Source organism: Miscanthus floridulus, chromosome 1, assembly GCF_019320115.1.
Source record: "Miscanthus floridulus cultivar M001 chromosome 1, ASM1932011v1, whole genome shotgun sequence".
NCBI classification, from domain to species: domain Eukaryota; kingdom Viridiplantae; phylum Streptophyta; class Magnoliopsida; order Poales; family Poaceae; genus Miscanthus; species Miscanthus floridulus.
The window spans coordinates 1161619-1188314 of NC_089580.1; the positions used below are offsets into that span (position 1 = coordinate 1161619).

At 48.4% G+C, this 26696-nt stretch overlaps 2 pseudogenes; one reads left to right on the top strand and one right to left on the bottom strand.

The window, feature by feature from the left end:
* Nucleotides 1–22513, top strand: part of LOC136470794 (uncharacterized) — a 42449-nt pseudogene extending 19936 nt beyond the window's left edge.
* Nucleotides 3–13909, bottom strand: LOC136470503 (uncharacterized; annotated as a pseudogene).
* Nucleotides 22514–26696: the final 4183 nt, after the last annotated feature.

Sequence of the window (26696 nt, forward strand, 5' to 3'; positions counted from 1 at the left end):
TGATTCGAAAATCCAATGCTCTCAGCGACTGGCAGGTAAGCATGCACTGTAAATAATGAGGTTCCTTCTTGCATCTCTTCTTTCAGAACCCTTGCTCGCCTCTTACCAAGAACTGCATAAGTTGCACCTAACTGCTCCGTTGGCGTGATCAACTCACAGAAGTACATAGCCTCAACAAGCCTTGGCTTGTTCTGAAGAACAGCTGCTCTGCATGCTTCTTTAACCGCAGTGATTACTTGACCGCTGAAGACATTGTATTGATCAGAGTGGTTGGCAGCATCAGAGCCGTCAGCAAATATGTAAGGCTCAACAATAAACGCAAGACCCCACATAGGTTCATCACATAAAGGCCCAGCATTAGTGGCAATCTGGAATCCTGAGACAATGCTGTTCCTTAGTGCCGTAGACTCTATATGCAATGATTCAGGAGCATCTGTTGCATATCCATGACCATTGTCAAGATCGTTATCTTTGGCTTCACATTCCCTCACAAACCCCAATTTCTCAGAGACATGAGCTCTGCCACTCACAAGTATACCTTGCCTTCCATCTTGGACAGTCATTGTACCACCACTTAATTTTGAATCAGGCAAAAGGACATTCGGACCAACCTGCCAAGGACCTAGTGACCAGATTCTTTCAAGGTGTCCAAGCCATGTCTTTCTATACCTGTCAAGTTTTTCTTTATCAACTTGCTTAGAGATTGCGTCTAATTCACTGTCTATGGCATCAATCATCCGCTGTCTGAGAGTTGCAGCAGAATCACCATCTTCCTGAGAAAGGCGAGGATCCAAAACACCATCCCTTTTTGCTGTTTTCCCGTCAATTATTTGACCAAGCAACTGTTCGCTTTCCTCAAGGACCTTAGTCAGAGCATTGGGAAGCCTCAAGACCTGAACTCGCACAGTACACCTCCCATTTGGAGTAGTCCTCTCAACAAACTCCTGTGGATTCTTCAAGCTCTCCACTAAACTGGCACTTTCCCCTTCGATTGTCTCTTTGAAGGAAACTAGGGGTCTGAGACCACCAATTTAACCTTTGAAAATCTCTCCTCCAAATCCTTTATGCACCGCTCCAAATGTATCTCACCAGCAGCAGCAAGGACATGCTCACCCCTCTGCGAAACAGTATACTCGACAAATGGGTCTGCCCGGTTAAGAAGCCTAAGCCCTTTAACAAGAGCTCCTAGATCAGCTGGATTTGAGGGCTCAATCGCAACTTTAAGCATCGGAGATGCCTGGAACATCATACTCGAGAAGGGCCAGCAATTCTTGGTCGACGACAATGTGGCACTCTTCAATATATGCTGCCCAAGGCCCTGGATTGCAACCACATTCCCCGCAGCCACACTGGCAACTGGCTTCAGGCCTTGTCCTAGCATCTCATACAAGTATTGAAGCTCCACCTCCTGCACATGCTTCTGAACTGTATCCCCTTTCACTGGATCATACAATGGTGACAGCACAAATACCTTCTGCCCTGCATGAAGGACGCCACTGAAGACCCTTGCAAATGCCATAAAGCACTCCTCTGACTCACTACTACTATGGTGGTTCAACAGTTCACCATCCACTCCCTTCAATGGCAACATCTTAGATGGCACAGCAAACATCTTTGACACATAAACTACCACTGGCGCATCAGCACTCACATCACAGGCCTCGACACACCTCCGCACCCTCTCTGCCTCCTCAACAACCTCAGAGCAACCAGCAGCATCTTCTGGAGTAACCTCCCTCTTTGGCATAAGCCTTGCAACCCTGACCCCTTGAGCAGCAACAGGATCAGGTGTGCACTCCACCACCATATCCATCACAGCATCTGCCAGCGGCAGCCACCGGCTCATGACAGACTGCAGCACAGCCTTTGTATCTCTGTTCTTCAGCTCCCGTTCTGGAATTTTCAAGTCAAAGTTTCAATCAATTCTCACCACCTGACTCTCCACGTCCTTCAGCACCAGCTCGTACATCTTCCACAGGGCACTCAACACAAACTCCACGAACATTGGCTGTGGGTCTGCGCTCTTGATAGCTTTCTTCCCCACAACCTTCCCCGTCTTCTTATCGAGATATCTGGGGCCCCACAATCCTTTCAGGAAGGCGGAGGGGTTGACTCTGGTCCTTCTGGCGTAGAGGTTGGCGAACTGTTGGGGGCGAAAGCCCCAGCCGTCAAGTGCAACAGGCGAAGACGGACATTGCCCTTGAGGGGCTGGAAGGTGTCCTCGTTGTCATCGTCGTCTTCAAAGTCCTCCGGTAGGAGTCCTCAGCTAAGGACGAAGAGCTTGTGGAGGGGCTGTCCTCCAGGGCGGAGAGGAGGGAGAAGTAGGAGTGGGAAGCGCAGCGCGGAGTAGGATGGAGTTGACGTCGAGACGATGCGGTGGAGGCGGACGTAGGCCTCGGCGGGGGTGAGGCTGAGCTCGGTTGATTAGGCGGGTCGATCTTGTTGAGCACGAGGCAGGGCCGGAGGCGCTCGATGAAGGCCTGGTGCAGCGCGGCGTGCGTCTGGATATGCACCCCCTCGACGGCGTCGACGAGGATGAGCGCCGAGTCCGAGAGGGCGCGCGGCGGAGGAGACCTCGGAGCAGAAGTCGATGTGGCCCGGGGAGTCGATGAGGCTGACGCGGTGGCCGGCCCGGGAGCGGAGCGCGACGGCGGCGGGACTTCATGGTGATAGCCCGCCGCTGCTCCTCGTCGAGGTAGTCCATGAAGCGGAGGCGGCCGGCGAGCTTCGGGTGGAGGAGCCCGTCCCCGCAGGACGCCACCAGGTGGTCGCCAGCGTGGTCTTGCCGCTGGTCCCGTGCGCGAGGATGCACGTGTTGCGGACGCGGCGCGGTCACCCGCCGCGGTCGCCGCCGGGCTCGTCGGCCCCCTCCGTCGCCGCCATTGACGTGGTGGCTAGGTTTGGGCTTGGGGAGCTTTGGGTGGGGATTGGGGGAAGGAAGACGGAGGAGGTTCTGGACTCCGGGGCGGTCTGAAGCAGGCAGAACAAGGCTTTGCTTGGGCCTTTGAGCGTTCCAGGATGATTGTGTTGTTGGGCCGGTTGGGACAACCCAGACAACACTAGCTATCTTCCTATTCGATTTTGCTACGTACCGGTCAAGAAAGCTACTCGAACCGTTGGATCTGAGGCTGACAAAACGAAAACAGCGGCGCTCCATTGCAAGTCCCGTAGCAGAAACTTGGTCACCACGTGTCCTCCTTGAAAAGGAAAATCGTAAGCAAAAAAACTTGGCAGCTACGAAACTTGTTCGTAAGTTAACCAGCAAGGAAGACTTTCTAGTTGCTCTGCCCAATTTCGGTTCGTTTTCTATACTATATAAGTTGATTGTATGCTTGTAGTGATTTCTTTTGCTAACAATTGCAAATTTGCAATCTAGTGTTTTTTCCGTACCGTAGGACTACATTTCAAATTGCTGTTTCCTTTGACTTTTCAGGTAACTATGTAAGCGTAGTGTACTATGCCTACGTGAGGTAAAATGCGCCTCCTTTACAAGGGTTTCGACGAGTAAAAGAAAACTTACACAAACTACTGGCCGTTCTGAAAGTCACTCTCGCTCTTTTATCACTTTGCAACTAAGGGACCGATTGATACAAGCGCTAATCACTAGCTAGTTAAAAATTAGTTCAACTTAACGCTATCTAAATAAGAGAGCTAATAGATGGTCTAATTTTTAGACCTAATTGTTAGCCAACTAGCTAGCCGACGACTTTGACTGATTTAAGCTAATTTTTAGCCCAATTAGTAACTAACACCCTAGCTCATTGGATTTATAAATTGAAACTAATATCTAGAAAGTGTTTCTTATTTCACTATTAAGATTATTGTCCAATTCCTTGGAACCAAACAGGACCTAAGAGGAAAAAATACATCCATCAATATGTGAAACAATAATATCACAAGGTAGCAGGATGTATGCAGGCATGACCTGTGGATATGATTGTGCTTATCATCAACATCAAGAATGCAAAGATTGTAAGATGAAATTAAATATATCACCAATATATATTTGCCCGAAAAATTGGTCACACTTAATATGTGGTGCAGCGAGGCATACAAGAGTGACCGGATATATTCTATAACTCTATGCCCTATGGAGCCAGCAAAACTGACACATCTCAACTCCAATGTGTCATGCACCATGGACAGAGCAGACGATCATACCCAACTGACTTACTGAAGAGATCAATCCAATGCAACGACTTTAAATTCTACCAGCGACTCATGTCAGGCTTGCAACAGTACAAGCTTGGACGAAAATAAACTAGAAACTGACGAACGAACCTGAGATGGCTACGAATTATGCCACCAAGACTGCACAAGTGAGTTCCTATTCCTTTTTTGTTGTCTCTGTATTTACGCTACGTGTTGCCCCTTCGTTATCTTAAGAAAGAAAGAAAATTGGAGCACCCTGAGGCCAACCATCCAAAGCTTGGCTTGCAGATGGGGAAGAGGTGATGATCCTGAAGTGGAGAGGTAGTAGTAGCTCAGCAGTAGGACGGAGTAGCCAGGGCCAGCTCGGTGCCCACCACGCTGATCCCGCCGGTGTCTGCATCGAACAGGACCCTCTTCCCCTCCAACAGGCTGGGACCGCAGGCCCCGGACGATGATGGCGAGGTGTCCTGCACAGTCCACGATCAATTGGGACATGGATCAGCTTGCATGTTTCTTGATTGGTTAACTACTAGTACTAATGCTTGCTGAGATCAATGGAACAGCAGGCCGGTATGAACTAATTGTCAGATCATGTCAGACTACAGAACCAGAGGATAAAATTATAAAAAAGACTTACCACATGACGTCGAGTCAGGCCGGAGAAATGCATCAGCTTTTGAGGACTAAACCCAGAAGCAGCAGCAGTAACAGTGCCAAACAGCTTTTGCGGCTGCAGCGGCGACCTCGGGCTGGGCATGGACAGCTGCAGCTTGGCAGCTGCGGCAGCGGCGTTGGTGGATGACGCCGAAGGCGGAGTAGAGAAGAGAGCGCCAAACATCACTTGTTCGTCCAGGCCGGACGCCGCCGCCACCAACTCAACTGGGGCTCGCGACGACCGCGGGAGCCCCGGCCCGGCGCTACTCGGGCAACTGGTGCTGCGAGGAATGATCCCCGGGCCTGGCGTAGCGGCGGCCAGGCAGCTGCTGCTGGCGCCCCCGCTGATGGTCATGCCGGGCACCATGCTCGGCCACAGGAACGTGCCCTGTGGCTTGCAGACGCGGAAGCTGCTCTTTCTTACCGGCTTGTCTTGGCCGCCTTGGATGACGGTGCCGTCTGTCCGGGGGATCATCTGGTCACTGGAACCAACGTACAGTTCTGTGCGGGGAACAGCTTCAGTAGGAGCCAGTTCTAGCTGACGTTCTGTTTCCGTCTTCAGAGCCAGTACCAGCTGATCCTGCACCACCCAATTTTGTATACTTCAACTCATGGATGATGGCAAATGTACATTTGCATAGGCTGAGCAAAATCAACAAAAACAGTGAATTGCCATGCAAAGAGCTACCTTGAAAGAAAGGAAGGAGTTCGAGAGATAGGTAACTTGCTCCTCTAACTTATCATTCTTGTCAGCTATATGCTCCTGAAATTAGACAGTGGTTCACTAACTGTATTCGGAATTACACGGAGCTAGCATACAAAATATGCAAAGGGATAGATGTTACAGATGAAAAAAGATATTTGTCAATGTCATAGCTAGCTGCATGAATGTACCTTGAAGGATAACACCTCCTTCTTCAGCTCACCATTCATCTGAACCACATTCTCACACATGTCCTGAAAATAAAAGGCAAGATCGTTTCTGTGAATGCAGCAAGCGAACTTAGCAAAGACATAGCTTTTTTCTTTTGCGAGGATATCAAAGTCATAGCATCCCTGTAAATTGAATAAACTGAAGAAAAATTAATAATAGGCATGGTTTCTCAGTTCTCTTTTTGTTTGAAATTACTGAAGACAAATTAGTAACAAGCATGATTTCTCGGTTCCCATTTTGTTTGAAAACTAACTCCCACATTTTTCCTAATAGACAATGTTGCTGCATGCATGCGCTTACCTTCAAACTAATCACCTGCTTCTCAAGCTTTTCATTAGCTATCACAGCACGCTGGTACTTCTCCTGACAAACAAATCGACAAGCTTCCATTAGTGCATCCAAAATGGGCATGCCAAAAAGTCTCTATCAGCTAGTATAGTCAATGTGAGAAGTAAAACAGAGAAACTGTAGTTAATGCTAGTCAGATCATGTACATCAGCACATCCTGGATTCAGAATTTCAGAGACTGGACAAGGAGTAGCTATGGTCTTACAGATAGCAAGCATTATGAAACATCAGAGAAACTGAACCGGGAGTCCAGGACTAGCATTCTAGCACTTCAAGAAACCTCCCATCAATAGACGAAATGATGTACATTACTTGCACAACCCAACATACAGAAACTTGGAAAATGCTCTAATGCCTATGATTTCCAAAAAAAGAAGGTGCAAATAAATATCCAAATAAACAGAAATATGCACATCAGTGCCACTGCCATATCTTGCTCAGTTTAATCAGAAGCATCAGCCTTAAAAAGTAAAGGGCCTGTTTGGTTTCCCGCACGCGCCAGCCTGCACCGCACCGGCCGAGCCAAGCCCTCACTGGCCAGACTGCCGCGATGCAAACGCCCACCGTTTGGTTGCCTGGGCGCATGCAGCATGGCCGAGCAGAGAAGTTGATTGTTTGCCCGTGCGCACGAGCTAGCCTTGCAGCGCTGCTCTCTGCTCTCATGCAGCTCGCGCGCTCGCGCCGGCCTGGCTCGGCAGAAACGCTCACTCCCCACGTTTCTCTGGAGCCTGGCTACGAGGGGAATCTTGCATGAAGGCAGCCTAGTCCAACAGCTACGCCAACCAAACAGACCGCTGTTCTCGCATGTGGAGAGCCTGGCTGAAGGCAGATACAGGTAACCAAACGCCCCCAAAGGGAACAAACTGGGTAAAGGAGCTGATCTTTTGCATACCTTCAGTGAATTGTAGGCTCTTTCTGCATCGAAGTCCCCATCGTCCTTGCACATTAACTGCTCCATTTGCCTTCACACACCACCACAAAGAATAACTTAACATAGAACTCAGAAGAAATCCCTCTCTATGTAAGAACTTAACAGGGTTGTAGCACTGGTGGCTTGATTTGCAACAAAACTACAAACTACAGAGTGCAGACAGACAAAAGGAGTAGAAAAAGAGATACCTTTTTACACCATTGACCTCCTCGGTGAGCTCCTCAACCTGCCTCTTGACTAGAAGGTCGCCGGCGACGAGGGACAACGTCATCACCTGGCTTCCATCCCGGCGGTGGCACCCAGTATGGATCAGACACACCGGCCTGTCGCCGTACCTCAGCAAGCTCGGCCGGCTCAAGCCAGTACTCCATGGCACCATCCGCATTGTGCCGGCGACGGAACCGGTGAACGCTGCCTTCCGGCACCCGGCCAGCCATGTGCTTGAGCAGGTGGTCAAGGAGGCCGGTGTCGCCGATGTGCTTGCGGGCTTCCTCCCGCAGCACCTGCCGCATAACCGGTGCGCCGAAGCGGGCATCGCGGGAGCGCATGATGTCGAGCAGGCTCTTCTCTGCTGCGGCGTAACGCTCGGCTGACCACCGGTCCTTGCCGTGCCGAGGGTCACCGTCCTTGGATTCCACGGTCCGCTTCTTCGCCTTCTTCGAACTCTTCTTGCTCTTCTTGCTGCCGCCCTGAACCTTGTTATTCTTCTTGCCCTCGTTTCCGTTCTTGTCCTTGCTGCTCCCTTCTGCCTCCCGCTTCCTCTTACAGTTTCTTTCACTCCTTTTAACTTCCTGCGTCGCTGGAGGCTGCTGCACCTCCCTGACGCTGGACTCTGTGTCGTAGCCATCAACACTAGCCTCCTTGGGAGCTTCATCACGATGCCGTCCAATGTACCTGACGCGGCGCCTCATACCCCACCCAGCGCCATCGCACTTCAACGTGGTGAGTAGGCAGGAGTCGGCTGCCGGCCCCAGCATAGCCGCCGGTGGAGCGGGCGGCGGCGGCAGGCGCGATGTCCGTGACGGCACCTGCTGAGATGCGGCGAAGTCGTAGAGCCGGGGCTTGATGAGCCAGAAGCTGTCCTGCTGCACCTCGCCCTCGAGCTCCTCCTCGGCCACCTGGCGGCGCAAGATGCGCGCGGCGTGGTTGCTGCTCATGACGAAGTGCTCATCTAGCTCCGGCCCGGTGCCAGGTGCCGGGTAGGAGGAGAAGAAACTGCGCAGCGCCTGAAGGGACGGGAATTTCACGGTGATGTCCAGCTTCGTGCACTCGCTCACCTAGGCACAGGCATCAGGTGAAACAAAACTTTGATCAAACATATGCTAAACAAACAGATTAAGAAATTGAGAGCAGCAATTGAATCCCAGAAAGAAAAAACCTCACCTTTACCACCCGTATGGATTTCAGATGGATTGGGGATTTGGGGGGCAAATTGTGGTGGTAGATCTCGTAGAAGGCTCCTGATGGAAATCAGACCAATTCACACAAGTGTCAGGTGGGTGTGGGCGTGTGGCATGAAGAATAGTAGTGTTGCTGTGTTGCACCGTATATGCCCGGCCGTGCTCACCAGCGTGGTAGGTGGGGGTGGCATCGAAGGTCAGGCTCTGTCTGCTCAGGGGCGACCTGGGTTGGATCCTGGAGTCGTGGTTGGCATCATCCTTGCCATTTCTGCTATGACTACTACTGGTCTTCTTCTTGAAGTAGTACTTGCTCACCTGTGGCTTCTTGTGATGTGCAATGGTCACAGAAAGTCAGAAACAACGGGTGAGACCGAGACGTGTATGATTCTTTTAAAAGAAAAATATACTCCTACACGCTGGAATGGTTAAGCTTTTCGGAGAGTGAGCGTGCAGTGCGCGTGCATGGGAGAACCTAGCCTTGTGAAAGACAGACAGCAGTCAACAGCATGTACCGCTACACCAATAGAAATGAAAAGAGACATTTACATGCAAAGGGAACATATTTTTTCTGCTCTTATAGGACAACCTGGCAAATGGAGTCTACTTTTTAACATGCAAGACTGCTGGTCCAGTTCTCTGATTCAAAAACATGGTTTGTGTATATCTCCATATATGAAAAGCTTTACATATCTATACACATGCACCATAATAGAACTTTAGGTATATAGCCAATTGACAAAGTCAACTCGAAATGTTTAATGATAATGGCAACGAACTACACTACTACAGTATACACAGTGACAAATTGTACAGCTATCTGGGACTTTATTCGAAAAAAGGCTATATAATTATGCTAATTGCATGAGTTGATTCAAAACAAACCAACAACACCTCTTCGTGAAAAAAAGAACAATAACACTAATCCAGCTAGTGGCACATGTACATGTAGAATGTCTAGTGATCAATCATTCAATTGCACAAAAGAAACCCAAGTAAACAAAACAAGGGGAAAAAAGTGCATTATCCACTGCCTGTAAAAAGTACCACATAAAACTCAACAAGCCCAGAGTGTTTATTTGGCAAGTATATATGTATTACTCCTATTCATTTAGTGGCCATGTTTTCCTCATGAGCTACATTTGGAACACCACCGATGCACGGCTATATAATTAAGTGAACAAACTAAACAAAACTAACTACCCAGATCCAGATTGCAGAGTCCAGATAAGGCACATTGTAAGTAAAGTACATCATTCCAAATCAAGCCCCCGCCAGCAAATTCAAAATGCTGCAGTTAATGAACTCAGCAGTTTTTTTTAGAAAGGACGGCAAAAGTTTTGCCGCGATTTTTATTAGACGAAGAAAGAAGAAAAGACAAGTGCTCACCCAGTATTTTTGAATAGAAACTGGGCCCAAAAACAAACAACTGGAAAGAGTATTCCACTCATCCTACACAACTTTGGTATAACATCCGAACAACAATCAAAAACTCATGTCACTATTTGCTCCAACTTGGTCAAAATCGACCCAACTAACAACTCAACTAACAACAAACAAGGACTGAAGCAAAACACGAGGTCCTGCCGGACGACGCCAAACAGCATAGTGAGGCACCACCATGGCCAGACGGCAAGGAGCAACCGCGGAACTGGAAAGCCTAGGGGGAAACGACGCTAAAAGCGCCAACAAAGTAGCCCGCCAAAGGAAGGTTTTCACCTGCAACATCCAGTACGGTAGGAGGAGAGGTAGGAAACGAAGCCTCTAAGATAACGGCGTCTACAGACGTCGTCGTCCAAGCTTTCACCTCGACCTCAAGCAACCTCCACACCGTCGCCGCCGGAGTCCCGACCCTACCAGGGAGGCAGGGTGCGGCGATGATTCAGCAGCAGCCCCACCCGGCCGCCGCCCGTAGGGACGCCGGCCAGGAGAAACACCGGGAACCCAGTCGGAGAGTCCGCCCCCGCTAGAACCGTCAAAGCCGGCCAGCAACAAGCAGATCTAGGGTCCGTTTGGTTTGGCTTTTGGTCCTAAAAGCCAAAAGCCCAACCAAATGGGCTGCTTTTCCAGACGGTTTTTTCAGAAGCAGCTGCTTTTTCGTAGTACAGTTTTGAAAGCTGGTTTGACCCTGCTTTTAGCTTTTGGCTTTCTGCTTTTTAAAATTGGTGGAATAAAATGCTCTTCCATAGTTATTTCAAGAGAGATAAAGATAGAAGGTATATTTTATACTTGTTTAACCAAACAGCTTTCAGCTTTTCTACAGCTCACAACCCACAGCAGCTTTTCCACAGTTCACAGCCCACAACAGCTTTTTCCCACAGCCACAGCTCAACCAAACACACCTCTAGCCAGCTCTGCCACGGAAACCAGCCCGAGAAAGGGGAAAGACAGATGGCGGGGAGAAGAAGTCTGGGATCAGAAGAAGCCCAGTCCACCAACGTCCCAACCCCTACCGAGCTGGCCCAGCATCCATCGCCACACAAGGCCTCCAGCAGCCTCCGCACCAAACAGCCTCCGCTAAGGATGGCAACGGGTCGGGTTCGGATCGGGTGGAGTCTCCGTGCACCCTAAACCGAAACCCGAATCCGCCCCGAAAACCGATTCGGGTGGAAATCCATCACCAAAACCAAACCCGCGGATACCCAAAACCCGAACGGATACCCGAAACCCGAATGGATACCCGAAACCCGCGGATATATATACACATATTCACATGTATAAACAAGAGGCAACAAATAATAAATATTTTCATAAGTCAACTTTAAATAAATTTAATAATCTAAGTAAACAAATTATTATTAGTATATATTATAAAACATGAGTTTTAATTCCAAATGATTTATTTCGGATATCCATTGGATATCCACGGGTGGAAAACCAAACCCGAAACCGAACCCGATTGGTTTCGGGGCCCCGAACCCGAAAACCGTGGGTGAAAAATCATCCTCAAACCTGAACCCGTAGAACCCGAAACCCGCGGATATCCGCCCCAAACCCGATCCGTTGCCATCCTTGGCCTCCGCACCAAACTGCCCCCAGAGGAGCGCAGGAGCATGCCACGAACGCAACCGCTGCAGCCCGAGCTAGCCTACCGCGCGGACCAGGCCAAATCGGAGCCCGGCCACCGCGCCCGCACCAGAGGCCGGCCGCACCAGATCCGGCCCCACCGCGCGGAGATCTGGCCACCGGTGCCCAGATCCGGCCACCAGGCGCTCCGGAGACACTGTAGCAGACCGACGACACCGCAGCCACCGAGACGAGGGGGAGCCCGCAGATCCGGCCGCCGGCAACAAGGATCTCGTAGCCCCGCACGGATCCGGCCGCCGCACAGGCAGCGACGACGCGCTGCCGTTGGAGCGCAGCAGCAAGACCGTACGGAACTCGAACTCGCGTCCACGCCGCTGCGAGCAACCATGGCACAGCACAGACAATAGAGGGCAGGGTGGCCCCGCCGCCGCCATCCTTGCTGCCCGCCGGACACGCGGCCAGCAGCTCCGGCGGCGGCTAGGGCGGAGTCGCTGGCGCGGGGGCCTGGGGACCGAGGAGCGAGGGGACCGCCCGAGCCGCCCTGCCTGGGCGACGCGGTGGCCGTGCGAGTTGTTGATGATAAGCTGACCATAGAAACATGAAACAGAAGGTTTAACTCAGCAGATTTTAACAAGGATCATGTTGGAGAAGACTAGACCATTTTGGCTGCCTACAGCATCCATGCACTTGCTCGTAAATGAACAAGACCAGTCTAACAAAGTACTAACAAGTTGATTAACCCAGCAACTCTTTAGTCCAGATAACTAGCTACCACCGACAATAAACTACTGCGTATATCTTGCAACAGCATCACAAAGCATATATCAACACATCTCAGTATCAACTATACAACCCAATTAAACATCCAGTCGAATTGTCGAATCACCCAAAAAGCAACTACTAATAAAGCGGCGCACAATATCCCATATACCAGTGTAACTGACCGCAGCAAAAGGTAGATCAGTGGAAAGGCAAACAGATCATCACCCAGATCACAGAAAGCAAAAGGTAATCGAACTGGCAAAAGTCGCAGCGTCTACCTGTAGTAAGACCGGACTGACCCGACACGTACGTACCGGCGAGGTCTGCAGATGAGCCACGAGCGCAGGACTCGCCTGCACCGTCTCTACGTCCATCTGCATCCGGGTCCTCAGAGCTTTTGTCTCCTGCAAAAGGCAAACAAACCCATCCATCAAAACAGTTCGTATCTGGTTTATAAGAATGACTTATCAGTCAACGAACAATATTTTTCTCTCCTATCAAACCAGTCAACGATGCTTTCAGCCATGGCTTATAATCCAAACAAAGCCTAAACAAACAGGGCTTTAGTTGAAAAAAAAGCTGCAGAGTTAAGGAAGAAGGCCAGAACCAGCTAAATCTCTGGCCGGCCGGAAACCTTCGATGATCGAGATCATAAGAAATTTTCGAAACCCAACCATTTTTTTTAGAATTAAAAAATCCAACCAAATTGATCCGCGTACAAAAAATTAGATGAACTAACACACAATATTGCGCACTGGCATTTTTCCGACCAAACTGATGAGATCTAGAAATAGCAAGTTCGAAAAAAACATTCAAAAACTCTAGTTCCCAAAGCACCAAAAGGCAGGCAAAATCACTGAGTTGCCAAACTCAGAGTCTGAGGTTGAACGCTGCAAGAGGAAAAGAGAGCGCCGCATCATCTCGTCTCGTCTAGCAGCACCGCATGTGGTACTGGCAAAAGTTCGCTTGTACGAAGAACCTGCAACCGCTTTCTGCTGCTAGCGGCGAGCCGCATCCGCACGGATAGATCGAAACAAAAGCAAGCGCGGCCTGGGAAAACAGCGACAAGGCAGCAGAGATCGGAAGGGAAAAACTAGCTGCTTTTGCGATCGAAGCATAGAGCCAGCGAACCTTTTGGCACTGCCACGGAATCGCGCAGCGCGGTACGAAGTGGTCCGGCTGCACGGCTTCCTCGTGCCCGGAGCCTCTCTAGCAAAAACCAACACCAGACACCAGTACAGTACACCACGACCACCCAATGCAAGGAGACGATCAAGTAGCAGAAAATCGGCAAACGTGTTTTAGGACGCTTTTCGCATCAAGTTAACTAACAGCCTCGAGAGATCGAAACGAACCAGAATAGAAGGTGGACCAGATCAAAACGAGAAGGAGACCAGATGAACACGGAGACTACACACTGCGTGCTACCAGCAGGCGCAGTTAAAAAGAGATCGGAGAAAACCCACGCATGCATGCCAGCGCAATTAGGCCACTCACCTGTGATATTTACTTGCTGCTGCCTTGCTTCTGCTTATGGTTATGGGGATCGGGGTGGGATCGATCGAATTAAAAAGTAATCAGGCCGAAATGTGGCGAGAAGGCGAGCTAGTTCATGGTGGGGAGCGGAGGCGCGGTATGGATCGGGAGGGGGGCTAGGGTTTTTGTTGTTCCGTGGTCGATCGGGGTCGGGGGGCTGGGCTTCTCCTCCCCCGGCCTCACCTGGCCTCGCCGATCACCGTCCGCCTCGTGCGGGGATTAAATAGTGGCGTGGAGGAGAATCCTTTTCTAGAGAGAGAGTGGTGGGGGCCGGGCCGGGGGTGCAGCGCGTGGCGTGTGTGATGCTGCTGATGCCGTTGCAGAGAGAGAAAAATCAAGGACAATCACAAAACAGCACAGGCAGCAGCACCTGGTCTGCCGGGGGGCGAAGCCGATGACACGTGGGCCTGCTCTGCGCGTGGACCCCACGTGTCTGCCGGCACCATAGTCGGGTCGGTGTTGTGTTGTGTGGCCGTGGCCGTGACGGCGTACGTGTAGCGGTGGTGAAGCGCGCGAGACCTCGTGGGCCCGTTCTGTCGGCGAGAGCGCTCGGCGCGCCAAGGAAGCCTGCGAAACATCTGGCGAGTGGCGATGGCGCGGCCTGCCCGGCTGCGCCACCCAGGCACACGCCGCATGGCGGGCTCAGTTGAGATTGGGAGAGAGATCGGTGTGGATCCGCGGCTATGATGATGAGGCGGGGGCGGAGAGAGCAGAGCAGGAACCAGCTTCTTGCATTGCAGTTGCAGGGAGTAGAATTGTGGCAGTACTAGGCCCCGTTTAGATCAATTTTTTTTTTTTTGGATTTTGGCTACTGTAGCACTTTCGTTTGTATTTAGCAATTAATGTCTAATTATGGACTAATTAGGTTCAAAAGTTTTGTCTCGCGATTTCTCACCCAACTGTGCAATTAGTTTTTTTTTCGTCTATATTTAGTATTCCATGTGCCGCAAGATTCGATGTGACGGGTAATACGTAAAATTTTTTGGAATCTAAACAGGCCCTAAATGTGGGTACGCTGGCAACGCTGCCACGCTGGCCACTGCTAGCTAGCTACAGACACGTTGACATGCACGGCCGGGACGCAGGGGGGTGCATGATCTGATCTCTCTCCCAGTCTCCCTCCCTCTCCCTCCTCTCTCGTTCACCAGGAGCACGCTCACGCATGCACAACAAGGGTCATGTCTACGGCGGCTCCACACGCTATGATCGAAACCGATCTCCGGACTCCGGAGGTTTCTCTTGGTGCGTGCGTGCGTGCGAGGATTCTACGGTTTGCACGCACGCTTGCGGAGGCAGGTAGCCACATCAAGCCTGAATCCTTGAATGCGTGTGGACCGTGTGGTGTGATGCCAGGCCACGCCGCTCTCTGATCATGCATATACCCCTCGCACTCTTCCATTCGTAGGAATTTTTTACTTTTGATGAGGTATAGGGCCTTGTTTAGATCACCTCCAAATTCTAAGTTTTTTCACTCTCTCTCTCTCCATCACATCAATTTTTAGCCGCTTGCATGGAGCATTAAATGTAGGTAAAAAAAATAACTAATTGCACAGTTTAGTTGGAAATCACGAGATGAATCTTTTGAGCTTAGTTGGTCCACGATTGGACAATATTTACCAAATAAGACGAAAGTGCTACTATTCATCGGTTTGAAATTTTTTGCAATCTAAACATGGCCTAGTACACCTTTTTTACCGAGTGGAAAACAAGTTGCTGGCACAGCGGCCCGGGGGCAGCATCATTGCTGCGTAGGGGCCCGCCTGCAACGCCCTAAAACTGGCTACTCCAATAGTCCGATTCCGCCCGGATGGAAGCTGCACCCAGAATACCTCAGCGTGGTTATTAATTTTCGCTGGTTTATTAGGCTATACATACACGTTAATTTCCTTATCGATAATGATATGATTAAGACGCTCGGCTAACGGACGCCTCCCACGGTTCACTCCTGCAGCGCTCGCGCCCCTCCCCATTCTTGTCCCTTCGTGTCATGCCCCATACCCGATGATGCGGCCATCGCTCCTTCCCTGGGGGCGGCGGCTCCTTCCCCTACCCCGGCGTCCTCCTCACTCACCCCAGCGGCGCCCCTCCCCCCAATCTCGACGTCCTCACCCACCAGGAGCGTCCAACGCCCGTGGATCCGGTGTCCCTCCCCCCACCCCGGCGGGATCCAAGCAAGCTGCTGACCCACCCTACCCTGGCAAGCCAGTGGTGTCCTCTCCAGATCCGACAGCGTCTCCTCTCCCTCGGCTGACGGGGGGCATGGCGGGCGTGCAGGAGCGTACCATCCAACGAGCCTATGCCACCGCAGTTGCCCGCCAGGTAGGTCATGGCCGTGCGGCGATGCTGTTATTTCAGGTGTTTTCTGGACGCTTTTAAGACATGCTGCAAGCCCATGTTTTAAGTGTTTCAATTGTTTCGTGCGGATTTTGCAAGATCGGGATGTTGCATATGTTGCAATAGTTGTACACGTATGTTGCAAGCGTCTATCCTCAATGTTTCATCTGTTTTTTACATGTATGTTGCAAGTGTTTCAAACGCATGTCTCAAGTGTTTCATCTATTTTCTTTTGTGTGTTGCAAGTGCTGCACCTGGATGTTTCAAAAGTAAATCGGGATGGTGCACATGTTGCAATGGTGTTTTAACTGTATGTTTCAAATGTTTCATCGTTTTAGACGAATGTTGCAAATGTTTCATCTGGATGTTGCAAAAGTGGATCGGGGTGTTGCACGGCGCGGCCGTTGGCTGTCGCTGTGCGGGGCGCGGGTCCCTACGACGGACGCGGGGTGCAGGTGCTGGGAGGCGGGACACAGGAGGCGGCACGTGAGACGGGATGCGGATGCGAGAGCGGCATAGGTGTCGGAGCCACGTCCGGACGCGACGTCCCTCCGGACATCCAGACGCGACGTCCCCTCCGGATGTCTGAACGCTAGGTGTACCGTTTCTTTATTATTATTACTCGTATTACCCTGCACAAATCGTAACTAACCACGCCATGTTCGTCAATTATGACGACTTACTTGAATTCACTTCATCAGCCTACAAAAACCATTGAAATTTAGCGCAGGTAGCCCTATCTAATCATCTATTTGGTACGGTAGAAAAGCAGTGAGATTCACATTATCCGACGGCCTGTGCTCCTGGTCGCAATAAAGAAATGCTAAATTCATGCACCAATGACCAAACATGAAACAAAGCATGTTTCAATTTGTTTTCACCCGTGGAGATGATCAGATGAAGTCAGGCGTGGAGGTGGAGTCATCAACGGTTACGACACGCTGATAGCCAGGAAGGCGGCGGCGCAGCGCGCAGGCCCCCCACCCCCCCCCCCCCCCTCCCCGGGCCGGGTGGCTGGGACGGCTCACGCGCGTGCAGCCGGGGTTGGGGGGATTCGTTTCCGCCGTGTCTGTTCCTAGTGTCTACGCTGGTCCCAACTCTGATCAAGCCCGCGAAGTCGCATGTGTCAGGTCAGCCGTGCACGAGAAGCGCCACGGCGGTGGCCACTCCTGCAGTCCTGCTGCCGTGCAAGGCTGGACCGAGACTACTCAGCTCCGTCTTTTTTTTTTTCCGGCCTGTTCGCGGTTTGATTTATAGGCCGATAAGTTTAATCGATGCTGACTTGTTGTGAAAGAAAAACACTGTTGGCTGGCTGATAAGGCCTAACTGAAACCAACAAGCGAACATATTGTTTATCTCTTGCCTAGATTTTCGTGTTAATCAAATTTAAGTTACTAGATATATATATACTTTATATGTCTAAATAAGTATATCATAAAAATATATTTAATAATTAATTTAATAATACTTGTTACACATCATAAATATTAGTAACCTCTTTTATATATTTTATATTTGGTTACGAGTTAAAATGACGGATTGAGTATACTAGATGTTTATATGGATCAGATCGATCGTGGACAGACAAGGCATGTATCATTGCCCTGCTGCCTCGGCCTAAACCCTATATTACTCAGGTCAGCACAATTCGCTTAGAAGTGCTGTGCTTGGGTCGTTGCTTTATCATGTCGCGGTATAGGCACGACTTGCTCGAGAAACCGGCCCAACAGCTCCACTCCCATCAACGCGACCTCATATAAATTAACAACTGGCTGGTTTGTGTGAGAGAAAAATACTGTTCCAACTAGAAATTTACGATCGTTTACGACAAGGCACAGCCAAACGAACAGGCTGGGCTAACTTGGCACGATTAATATCCTGTGATGCTATGTTTGGGCCTGCGGTTGAGCCCATTGAGCGGCATGGCATGCACGACACAATGAGGCACTCGGGCCATTGCCCACTAGAGGTTGTGTCATGCGGTGTGGCCTCGTGTAGCTAGTCTTAGAGCACCTTTAGCAATCTCTATAAAAAATTGAGTGCTAAAACCCTGGTTTTGGAAGCGATGGCGGAACCGGAGGGGGTAGTGTGGAGGTAGAGATGGGGACGACCATGGCTAATGTACCACCTCATAGAGGTGTGAGAAATTATCCACCACTGCTACTAATTGACTGCTACTAATTACACAATTCATATGTACCAATTCGACACTTCCTTTCCCCCCTACGTTTCTTCGCCGGCCTTAGTGCGCGGCATCAAAACATACACCAAACATCATTCAGGAGCATATTAGACCTTTCTTAAACAAACTGCATGTTCCTGGAAGTGGAGCTAGGCTGCATGCCAAATAGGGCCACCTGCTCCTGGAATTAATGGAGCAAAGGAGTCCGAAACCGACCTTAAAAGTTGGCTGATCAAGTTTTGCGTTTGAGCCCCTCCAGCTTTGGTACTTTCACACGGTAGCTGGCGCGTCAAGCCAGCGAGGTGTCTTTTTTTTGCCGGTTCCAGGGAAAAATTGGACGATTTTCTTTTATCTCCTCTAGTATCAAGAAGATCATGAATGATTTGTCCAAAAAACGATCATAGAATTGAATATAACTGAGTCTTCAGCTAAAACCATTTAAGTTACGGTGTCGATGTGGTTTAAACTAGACTGACCATACCAGTGCTAAAAAAGGAACAAATTTCATTGCACGAAACGTAGTGATAACTTAGTCAGATACATAATTCGGAAACACCAGTAAAATTTATCACTACAGAAGGTAATGCATCTGGAGTGACATTTCACAGCCTCGGCACGAGGCAAAAGAATATATAGAAATACAGAATGATAGAGAAATAGAGGTGGTCAAACTAACTCTAGAGACATCCACCAACTATTGACTTCCCTTCTTTGTCCCAACTATCACCCGCCAATATGAGCTGCAAGTTCCTGAAGAGTCAACATAGGAGTACAATATATTAAAGCAGATATTGATTTTCAGCATAATGCTTCAGTAATAGGTTTTTCAGATCATTTGATACCTGATCAGATTTATTCAGCTGGAGCAAGCTGCAAAATCGGGGCACATATGGACAGCTATTGAGTTGCTGTTACGTGGTTGACTCAGTTTCAGAGATTCGGCAAGTATTTTGATGTATTTTCCTCTCTCTTTTTTAGGAAGATTGCTAGCAGTAGAGATTTCCTGTTCACATAGAAGACAGAAGGTGAATCGGTAGTGATTGATAAAATTAGTGTGACATGAATAGTATACCAAGTTTCGGATATTTGCCAGATATGTTTAAAGTTTTTCCTGCTATCTATATCTGAGGAAGATTGCTAGCATAGAGATCTCTTGGCTACGTAGCAGACAGAAGGTGACTCAGTTCTAATCAACCAATATAATAACATTAAACGAAAATGCATGCTACACCAGGTGTTTGTGTAACGAAGACCAAACATAACAAAGCTGACAAGCATTTGGTTCATTGGCTGTCAATGGAGCATCTTTAAAATGGTATGGGATGAATTCAGGCATTCCCAATGGGGTTAAAAATACCCTAATAAGTATTAGCTTCAACATCAGCCTGCATACAGTGAGATAACTGAGTCAGATTTTTTTTTTTCATCTATGTTCGTGGCAAGCACAACATCATGGTACATATGATGGCTAAATGCAGGTGGAATTCTGAAATTTGGAGAAACCCAAACTGCAGGGCAGCAATGCCATAACCGTCAAAAATGGAGCTGGCCCCCGAATGGCCTAAATGAGGGTAAACGTCGATGGAGGTTTCAGCAAAGGAGGAGCCCAAGGAAGCTGGGGTTATGTCATAAGAGATGATGAAGGGGAAGTCATTCAAGCAGGGGCAGGAAAGATTAGAAATGCGCTGGAGGCATGGCAAACTGAACTGATGGCATGTATGCGAGGAGTGAAGGCAGCGCAGAGTCTAGGCATACACAGGATGATACTTGAAACAGATGCCATGATGACCGTTAAGGCTCTGCATGCCACTGAATTCTGATTGTCGTCAATGGGAGGGCTCCTGCATGAACTTAAGTAGATGCTCGCTGAGGAGTTCACTGAAGCCAAAGTTTCCTTTGCTCCATGTTCCTGTAACACAGTAGCACATGAATTAGCTAAAGTTGGTAGTTTTTGTCAGGAGGATGGTCGTTTTCGGTCTCGGTACTCTACCAGACTTCTTTCACAAGGTTAATGGAATCGTGTGGTGCAAAAAAAAAAAAAAAACCCAATGCAACTATATGTTACGTGTTAGTTAAAGTAATTTATGTTTGATTAAGTTTTCAGTAAATGACATTCATATTTATGGTTCCAAAACAATTTATTAAAAAAATACATATCATAATCTATCTAATGATATTATAAATATTAATATCTTTTTATTTATAATTAGTTAATTTAAGATACTAAAACATTAAAACATGACACTATGTTAGAATTGTATTTTTTAATGGACAATTTGTGTTCTCGATTTTGGGCAGTAGTAGGAGAAAATTTCAACACAAAATCTAGTTATTGGGGAGATACAAAACATATTTTAGGATTTTGAAGGTCTTCTTTCCAGCAGAATGAGAAAATCCAATCCCTGATGAGAAAAATAGTGGATTGGAGGAGGATGAGTCTCCCCTTTATTTAAGGGGTGTGAGGCTATGATTTAAGGACCGAGGAAAAAAAATCTTATCGGGGTTGGGTTTAGAGAACTGTTGTAGGTCTGTAGCTATAAGATCTCCCTCCCTCGGCGTCAGCAACACTGTGTTAGCAGCCTGCCCCTGCCCGTGCCCGTGACAGGTGAAGAAGTCACGCCTGGAGCTGAAGAGGAGGCTGCTCTGGCTGTCCAACCCAAGAGACTGCGTCGGCTTAGTACAAGAATCGTTGGCCCAATGTGGCAAGTCTAGTCCATGTATTAAGTAGGGGCAAGGAGAGAGGAGAGGGTATGGATGATAGACAGAAAACTAAACTCTGCTTCTGAGAAATCCCGCCATCGTGCCGTTCGCTACTTTGTTTTTCCTGTTCATCCTTTTCCAGTAATTTCTCCTTACAATTAGTATCAGATTTCTGTTCGAGTCCTGGGCTCCGATCCCCCTCATACCTACTTTACCCGTCTCCAACGCTCTCTAGGAGCCATGGAACCGAATCTCAAGTTGGCACTGGAGGAGATCCAGAAGTCGAAGGAGGAGTTCAGGCGTCGTTTCAACGAGTACAACGAGCAGTGGAAGCGGCGATTTGCCGATCTCGAGCTTAGCCGCGCCGCCCGCGACGACGCCGTCGACTCCATCGAGCTCGCTGGCGCCGACACGGCGTACACCATCGGCCGGCGCGTTGCTGATTTGGAGGCCGTCTGCATCGACCCCCTCCAAGACGAGCGCGACGACCGTGTCATCGCCCTCGAGGTGGCCGCCACGGACCTCGGTACTTGGCGCCCAGAGATGGAGGCGCTCGTCGATGACGTGCGAATCGAGATGCAGAAACTATCCCAAGGTCGCGACTCTAAGGTGTTCGACGTTTTGCCTCAATGGCCTACCGTCGTCGCCTCTTCTTCATCTGCGCTCAGTGGGCATTGCGATGCATTGTCTCACCGGGATGGTGGGTTCGGGATCAGGGCGGTCTGGACTCACGTCCCGATCATGGGTAAGCCATCCGACCCGCCTCCCCCTCCTCCTCCTCCCATTCCACCGCGCTCGACACCACAGCTTCCGCACCGACCACCTGCTCCACCGTACCCTTCTCCACACCTGCGTAGTGGAATCCAAAGCCAGGATAGTAACGTGAAGAGAGGCAGAGGAAGACCGAAGTAGACTTGGGTAGAGGCAATAAAATGAGACTTGAAATGATGGAATATATCCAAAGACTTAGCCTTAGATAGGAGTGCTTGGAAGACAGCTATTCACGTGTCTGAACCTTGATTGCTTCTGCTGGGTTTCACTCTAGCCTACTCCAACTTATTTGGGACTTAAAGACTTTGTTGTTGTTGCTGTGGTTGTCGAGGAGTTCTAGCTCTGCCTCGGAGTGTCCTTTGTTATCATTTTTGCAGATAGGCTAAACTAACTTGGCTGCACACGCTTTGTAACGTGCAGGCAACATTGATGAGTGTGCTGTATCTTGTGAGATATAAATATCTTAGGCGTTGATGTGTGGAAAAGAAATGATATACAACAGTGTCCCTGAATATGCTAGCACATTTTGATGCCTGATTAGTGATTAGGAATAAATATTTGCTCGTTTTGGCTGACTCCAAATCTTTTCCGTCCCAGGGAAATGATAGCTGACACTGGTTTAAGGAAGACCATTTGATCATGGAGGAACGAAACCTTGAAAGTTGAAACTACTGGACGGACACTTATACTCTGTAGTCTGCACTCGTTCTCTTCTGCTGCTGAAAACTGGAGTGCAGGAGTACTAACGTTAGACATAACCACTGACATCTACGTTGTATTTGATGTAACAACTAAGGCCCTGTTTAGTTTCCAAAAATTTTCACCCCAAAGTGTCACATCGAATCTTGCGACATATCCATGGAGTACTAAATATAGACGAAAAAAAACTAATTGCACAGTTCTCGGTAAAATCGTGAGACGAATCTTTTAAGCCTAATTAGTCCATGAAAAGCCTTAAGTGCTACAGTAACCCACATGTGCTAATGACTTATTAATTAGTATCATTAGATTCGTCTCGCAGTTTCCTGATGGGTTATGTAATTTGTTTTTTTTATTAGTATCCAAAAATCCCTTCCGACATCCTTCCGACACATCGATGTGACATCCAAAAATTTTCATTTCGCGAACTAAATACACCCTAACAAGATCAAAAGTGTGTTGTCAATAGAACATACGGGATTACATCCCTCTGTAAAAGTTCCACCCATAGCGATGAGCAATGAAAAAACTACAAGAACCTACCATCTCATTTATTATTTCCTATGCTATGGTTCCTAATGATTTATCTGGTTTTGTTGGATTACTACTGCGCTGTCCACCTCTATCATTAAAAAAGGTTCGATTTTGGAAATGAATTAAGCTGGGAATGGAATTGGAAAAAAATTCCAACGGAAGCATGTACACTTGTTCTGTTTGCTTTCAGCTGGGAGAGCCGGGGACTGACCGCTGACCTGCGGTTGCTCATCTCAGTCGACAGCCTGTGCCGACCTCCAGATCGTCGACGTCGCCTCCATACACAGGTTCAACAGGGATATAGCCGACCACACTTTCGAGCTCTTCAAGGATTGCTCGTCTGTGACCTGCCTCAGGAACCGGAGCGTCGAGGCGCTCGTGACTGCCACGCTCGTGCAGGCCATCTCCATCTGCGAGGCGCAGCAGTCCTGGTCACTGCAGGTTTGTTTGTGATTCGCACATGCACACTATGTGTTGTTCGAATGCTCTAGTGCAGCAGAGATGTGTATGCCTAACTGCGAAAGCATAAGCATGCATTTCTTAAAAAATTCTTATTTAGGACTAGTTATATGGATAATTATAGTTTTAGAAATCGAAATTTTGTTGTTTCACTAGATTTGATTTTCTTGGAGTTGGGGATTGTGTGAGTAAATTGAACCAGCTAATGGTTTCAATTCCAAAAGATATGCTACTTTCCAGCATATTGAAATAGCCCACCAAAGTCACCAAGTCAATTAGTGTTAGATCACCCGCCACAAGTGCTCGCTTCTCCGGTTTCAGGCTGTGCTCCACAAATTATTTATCATCAGTCATCACTGATGCTTATGTTTTATTTTTTCTGCAGTGTGTAGACATCGGATAGAGCGGGCCTTCTAGCAAATAATTCCATTTCTCGTGCCTTTCCACCGGAGAAGCACTGTGAGCGTAGTGAAATGATTTTTCGATTGATCGGGCGTGGATGCCTATACATTGATCAGCTGGAATGTTTTATCAAACCTCGCTTCGTGGAACGTCCTCCATTTCCAAAATAAATGTAGCTATACGATGTGTGCTAATTATTTTTTTAACTTTAACTAGATTTGTAGAGAATACTAACAACATTTATATCTCAAAATAAATTTATATAAAAACATATTCAACAATTCATCTAATGATACTAATTATGTATCATAAATATTAATATTTTCTTATATATATTTCGTCAAAGTTAAAAAATGTCTAACTTTTCGAAAAGTGAAAATGACACGTGTTTTGGGACGGAGGAAGTATAAAGCAATGCTCGATGAGGACACCGAAACTTCAAATATCATTTTAAGGATACAGTACAAGTGTTTTAAGGCCACGCCCAACACTACACCGTGGGTCGTGGCTAGGAGCCCTGGCTCCCATGTTGGTATCAAACGCATGAGTTTAGCCTTTAACCTTAGCTAGCTAACATTTAGACCATGGGACCCAAATATATTTTAATTGTTAGCCGACTAATTTTAGCCCTAACCCATCTAAACGGTGTGTGTGAATAGATGGGCTTATTTTCTTAGCCAATCCTCCAACAAGCTGCCAGTTTGGATGTATATGACTAATTGTTAGCCAGTTAATTTTTATTGCTAGCACATCCAAGTAGGAGGCTAATAGGTCGGTTAACTTTTTTTTTGCCAAGCCTACAACTAGTAATTAGGTCACTAGCTAGCTAACCTCACTAATTTGAGCGAATTTTTAGTCAAAATTAGTAATTAGCTCTAGCTAATGCAAACATAACTTAGTTATTAACTAACTAGCTTGTTTAAACCAACTAATTTACGTATTTTTGAACCTATCGGATTGAATACGTAGCGCTAACTGGTAACAGACTCTGAAACTCTTGGCCAATCCTAGATCGCTCGGATCGGAACGCCGTCCTCCTGCCCTCGATCCTGCCGAGATGGAGCACTGCCATCCTTGTGCGGGCTTAGTCTTCCACATAAACATTTAAATAGACAAAAAAATTATGAACACAAATACTCAAATATATGAACATCTAGGACAATATGTTTCCAAGTCCATTGTGTTGAACTGTCAGTTCTGAATAAGAGAGAGAGGGGAGTAGAAAGCTCGATGGTGAAGAGGGGACACACTACAATTTTGAACAAGTGGAAATGAGTGGGAGGAGAGCAAGCCTAGGCATTCGGGTTACCCGAAAAATTCGGGTTGGGCAATTCGGGTTTTGAGAAATTTGGGTTTTCAAAAATGGTACCCGATGTTCGTCCCAAAATAGCATTACCCGAATTTTCGGGTACTCAATATTTTGGGTTCGAGTAATACTCATTATACCCAAAATTATAAACATTAGTACAGCCGACGGGTGAGGGTGATGCAGCTCACGGCCGGTGATGGCAGCACGGCGGTCGGTAAGGGCGTCAGGGTGTCTGACGGTGGCTGAGCGGTGAGTGAAGGTAGTAGGGCACCTCGCGATCGTGAGTGACGTTGTCGCGTGGCGGGAGGTCGGTCATCGGGGGGCTGGCGGTGTGATTGGCGCGCGGCGTCGTGGCAGGAGCCAAGAGGGCGGCGTTTGTGGGGTGGCGATGCATGTCTCCCCTCGCGAAGTTGCGAGTCGCGAGGCAATTACCGCGAGTAGACACACGGAGGAGGTTTTCTGTGTTGTTTATGTTTCTGGGCCACGCACGGGGAGACTCGGTGGCCTGGCTTGCTAGTGGGCTTGGCATGCCCGTGAAGACAAAGGTGCGGACTGAGAGAGTTTGCGATGGCCTTAGTTAAAATTTGGGTTATATGGGTAGTTTGGGTACCTAGGCATGTAACCCGAATTACCCAAAATAATTTTGGGTTTCCAGAGTTGGTATCTGAATTAGTGATCGGGTATTTTGGATCCAGGTCTGGGTATTTCGGGTTTGGGTAATGGGTAACGGGTAATGTGTCCAGGCTTAGAGGAGAGGTCCCTTGCCCTGATGCCCTTGGGCACTTATATAGGCAATGGCTATTTACAATTGACCCCTTGGTGAGGTTGGATTTCACATGACACTACTCTAGCTACTAGTTGGGCCTCTTCTAGAAGGAGACTTGGCCCATATACCTCATGCGCTCCCCTAGCATCGCTCCTGGTGAACACTTAAGTAGGAGGGGCTTCGCCAACACTTCAGTGACTACAACGACTCACCCATGCCAACACTTTCACGTGAGGGGCCTCACCATCATCTTTGACGACTGCAATGACTAACCTTTGACGCAACAGCTAGAGGGGCTTCTCCTACATCTCCGGAGTCAACACCGACAATACGTATCTTCGTCAATATCTTCGGTGACTAAAACAACTTGCCTCCGCCAAAACTTCAGCACGAGGGGCTTTGCTGATATCTTTAGCATCTACACCAACAATGCCTCACGAGTGCCTTCACTAACTTCTTCAGCATTTAGAACGACTCGCCTTTGCCTACACTTTAGCATGAGGGGCTTCGCCAACATCATCTTCGGTGACTACGATGACTCGTCTTCACCAACACATCGGCAGAAAGAGGCTTCACTATCATCTTTGGCCACTACAACGGCTTGAGAGCCTTTGTCAACACCTTTGGCATCAATGTTTATGACAACTTGCCTTCATCGCCTAGTTTGAGGGGCTACATCAACTCGTTCAGCACCGAGGTCTACTTCATCTTCCTCGACCACTTTGGATTGAGGGGCTCACCAACAAGTTTGGTCTAGAAATCTACTTATGCTACTATGGCTACTGTGACTAAGTCAACT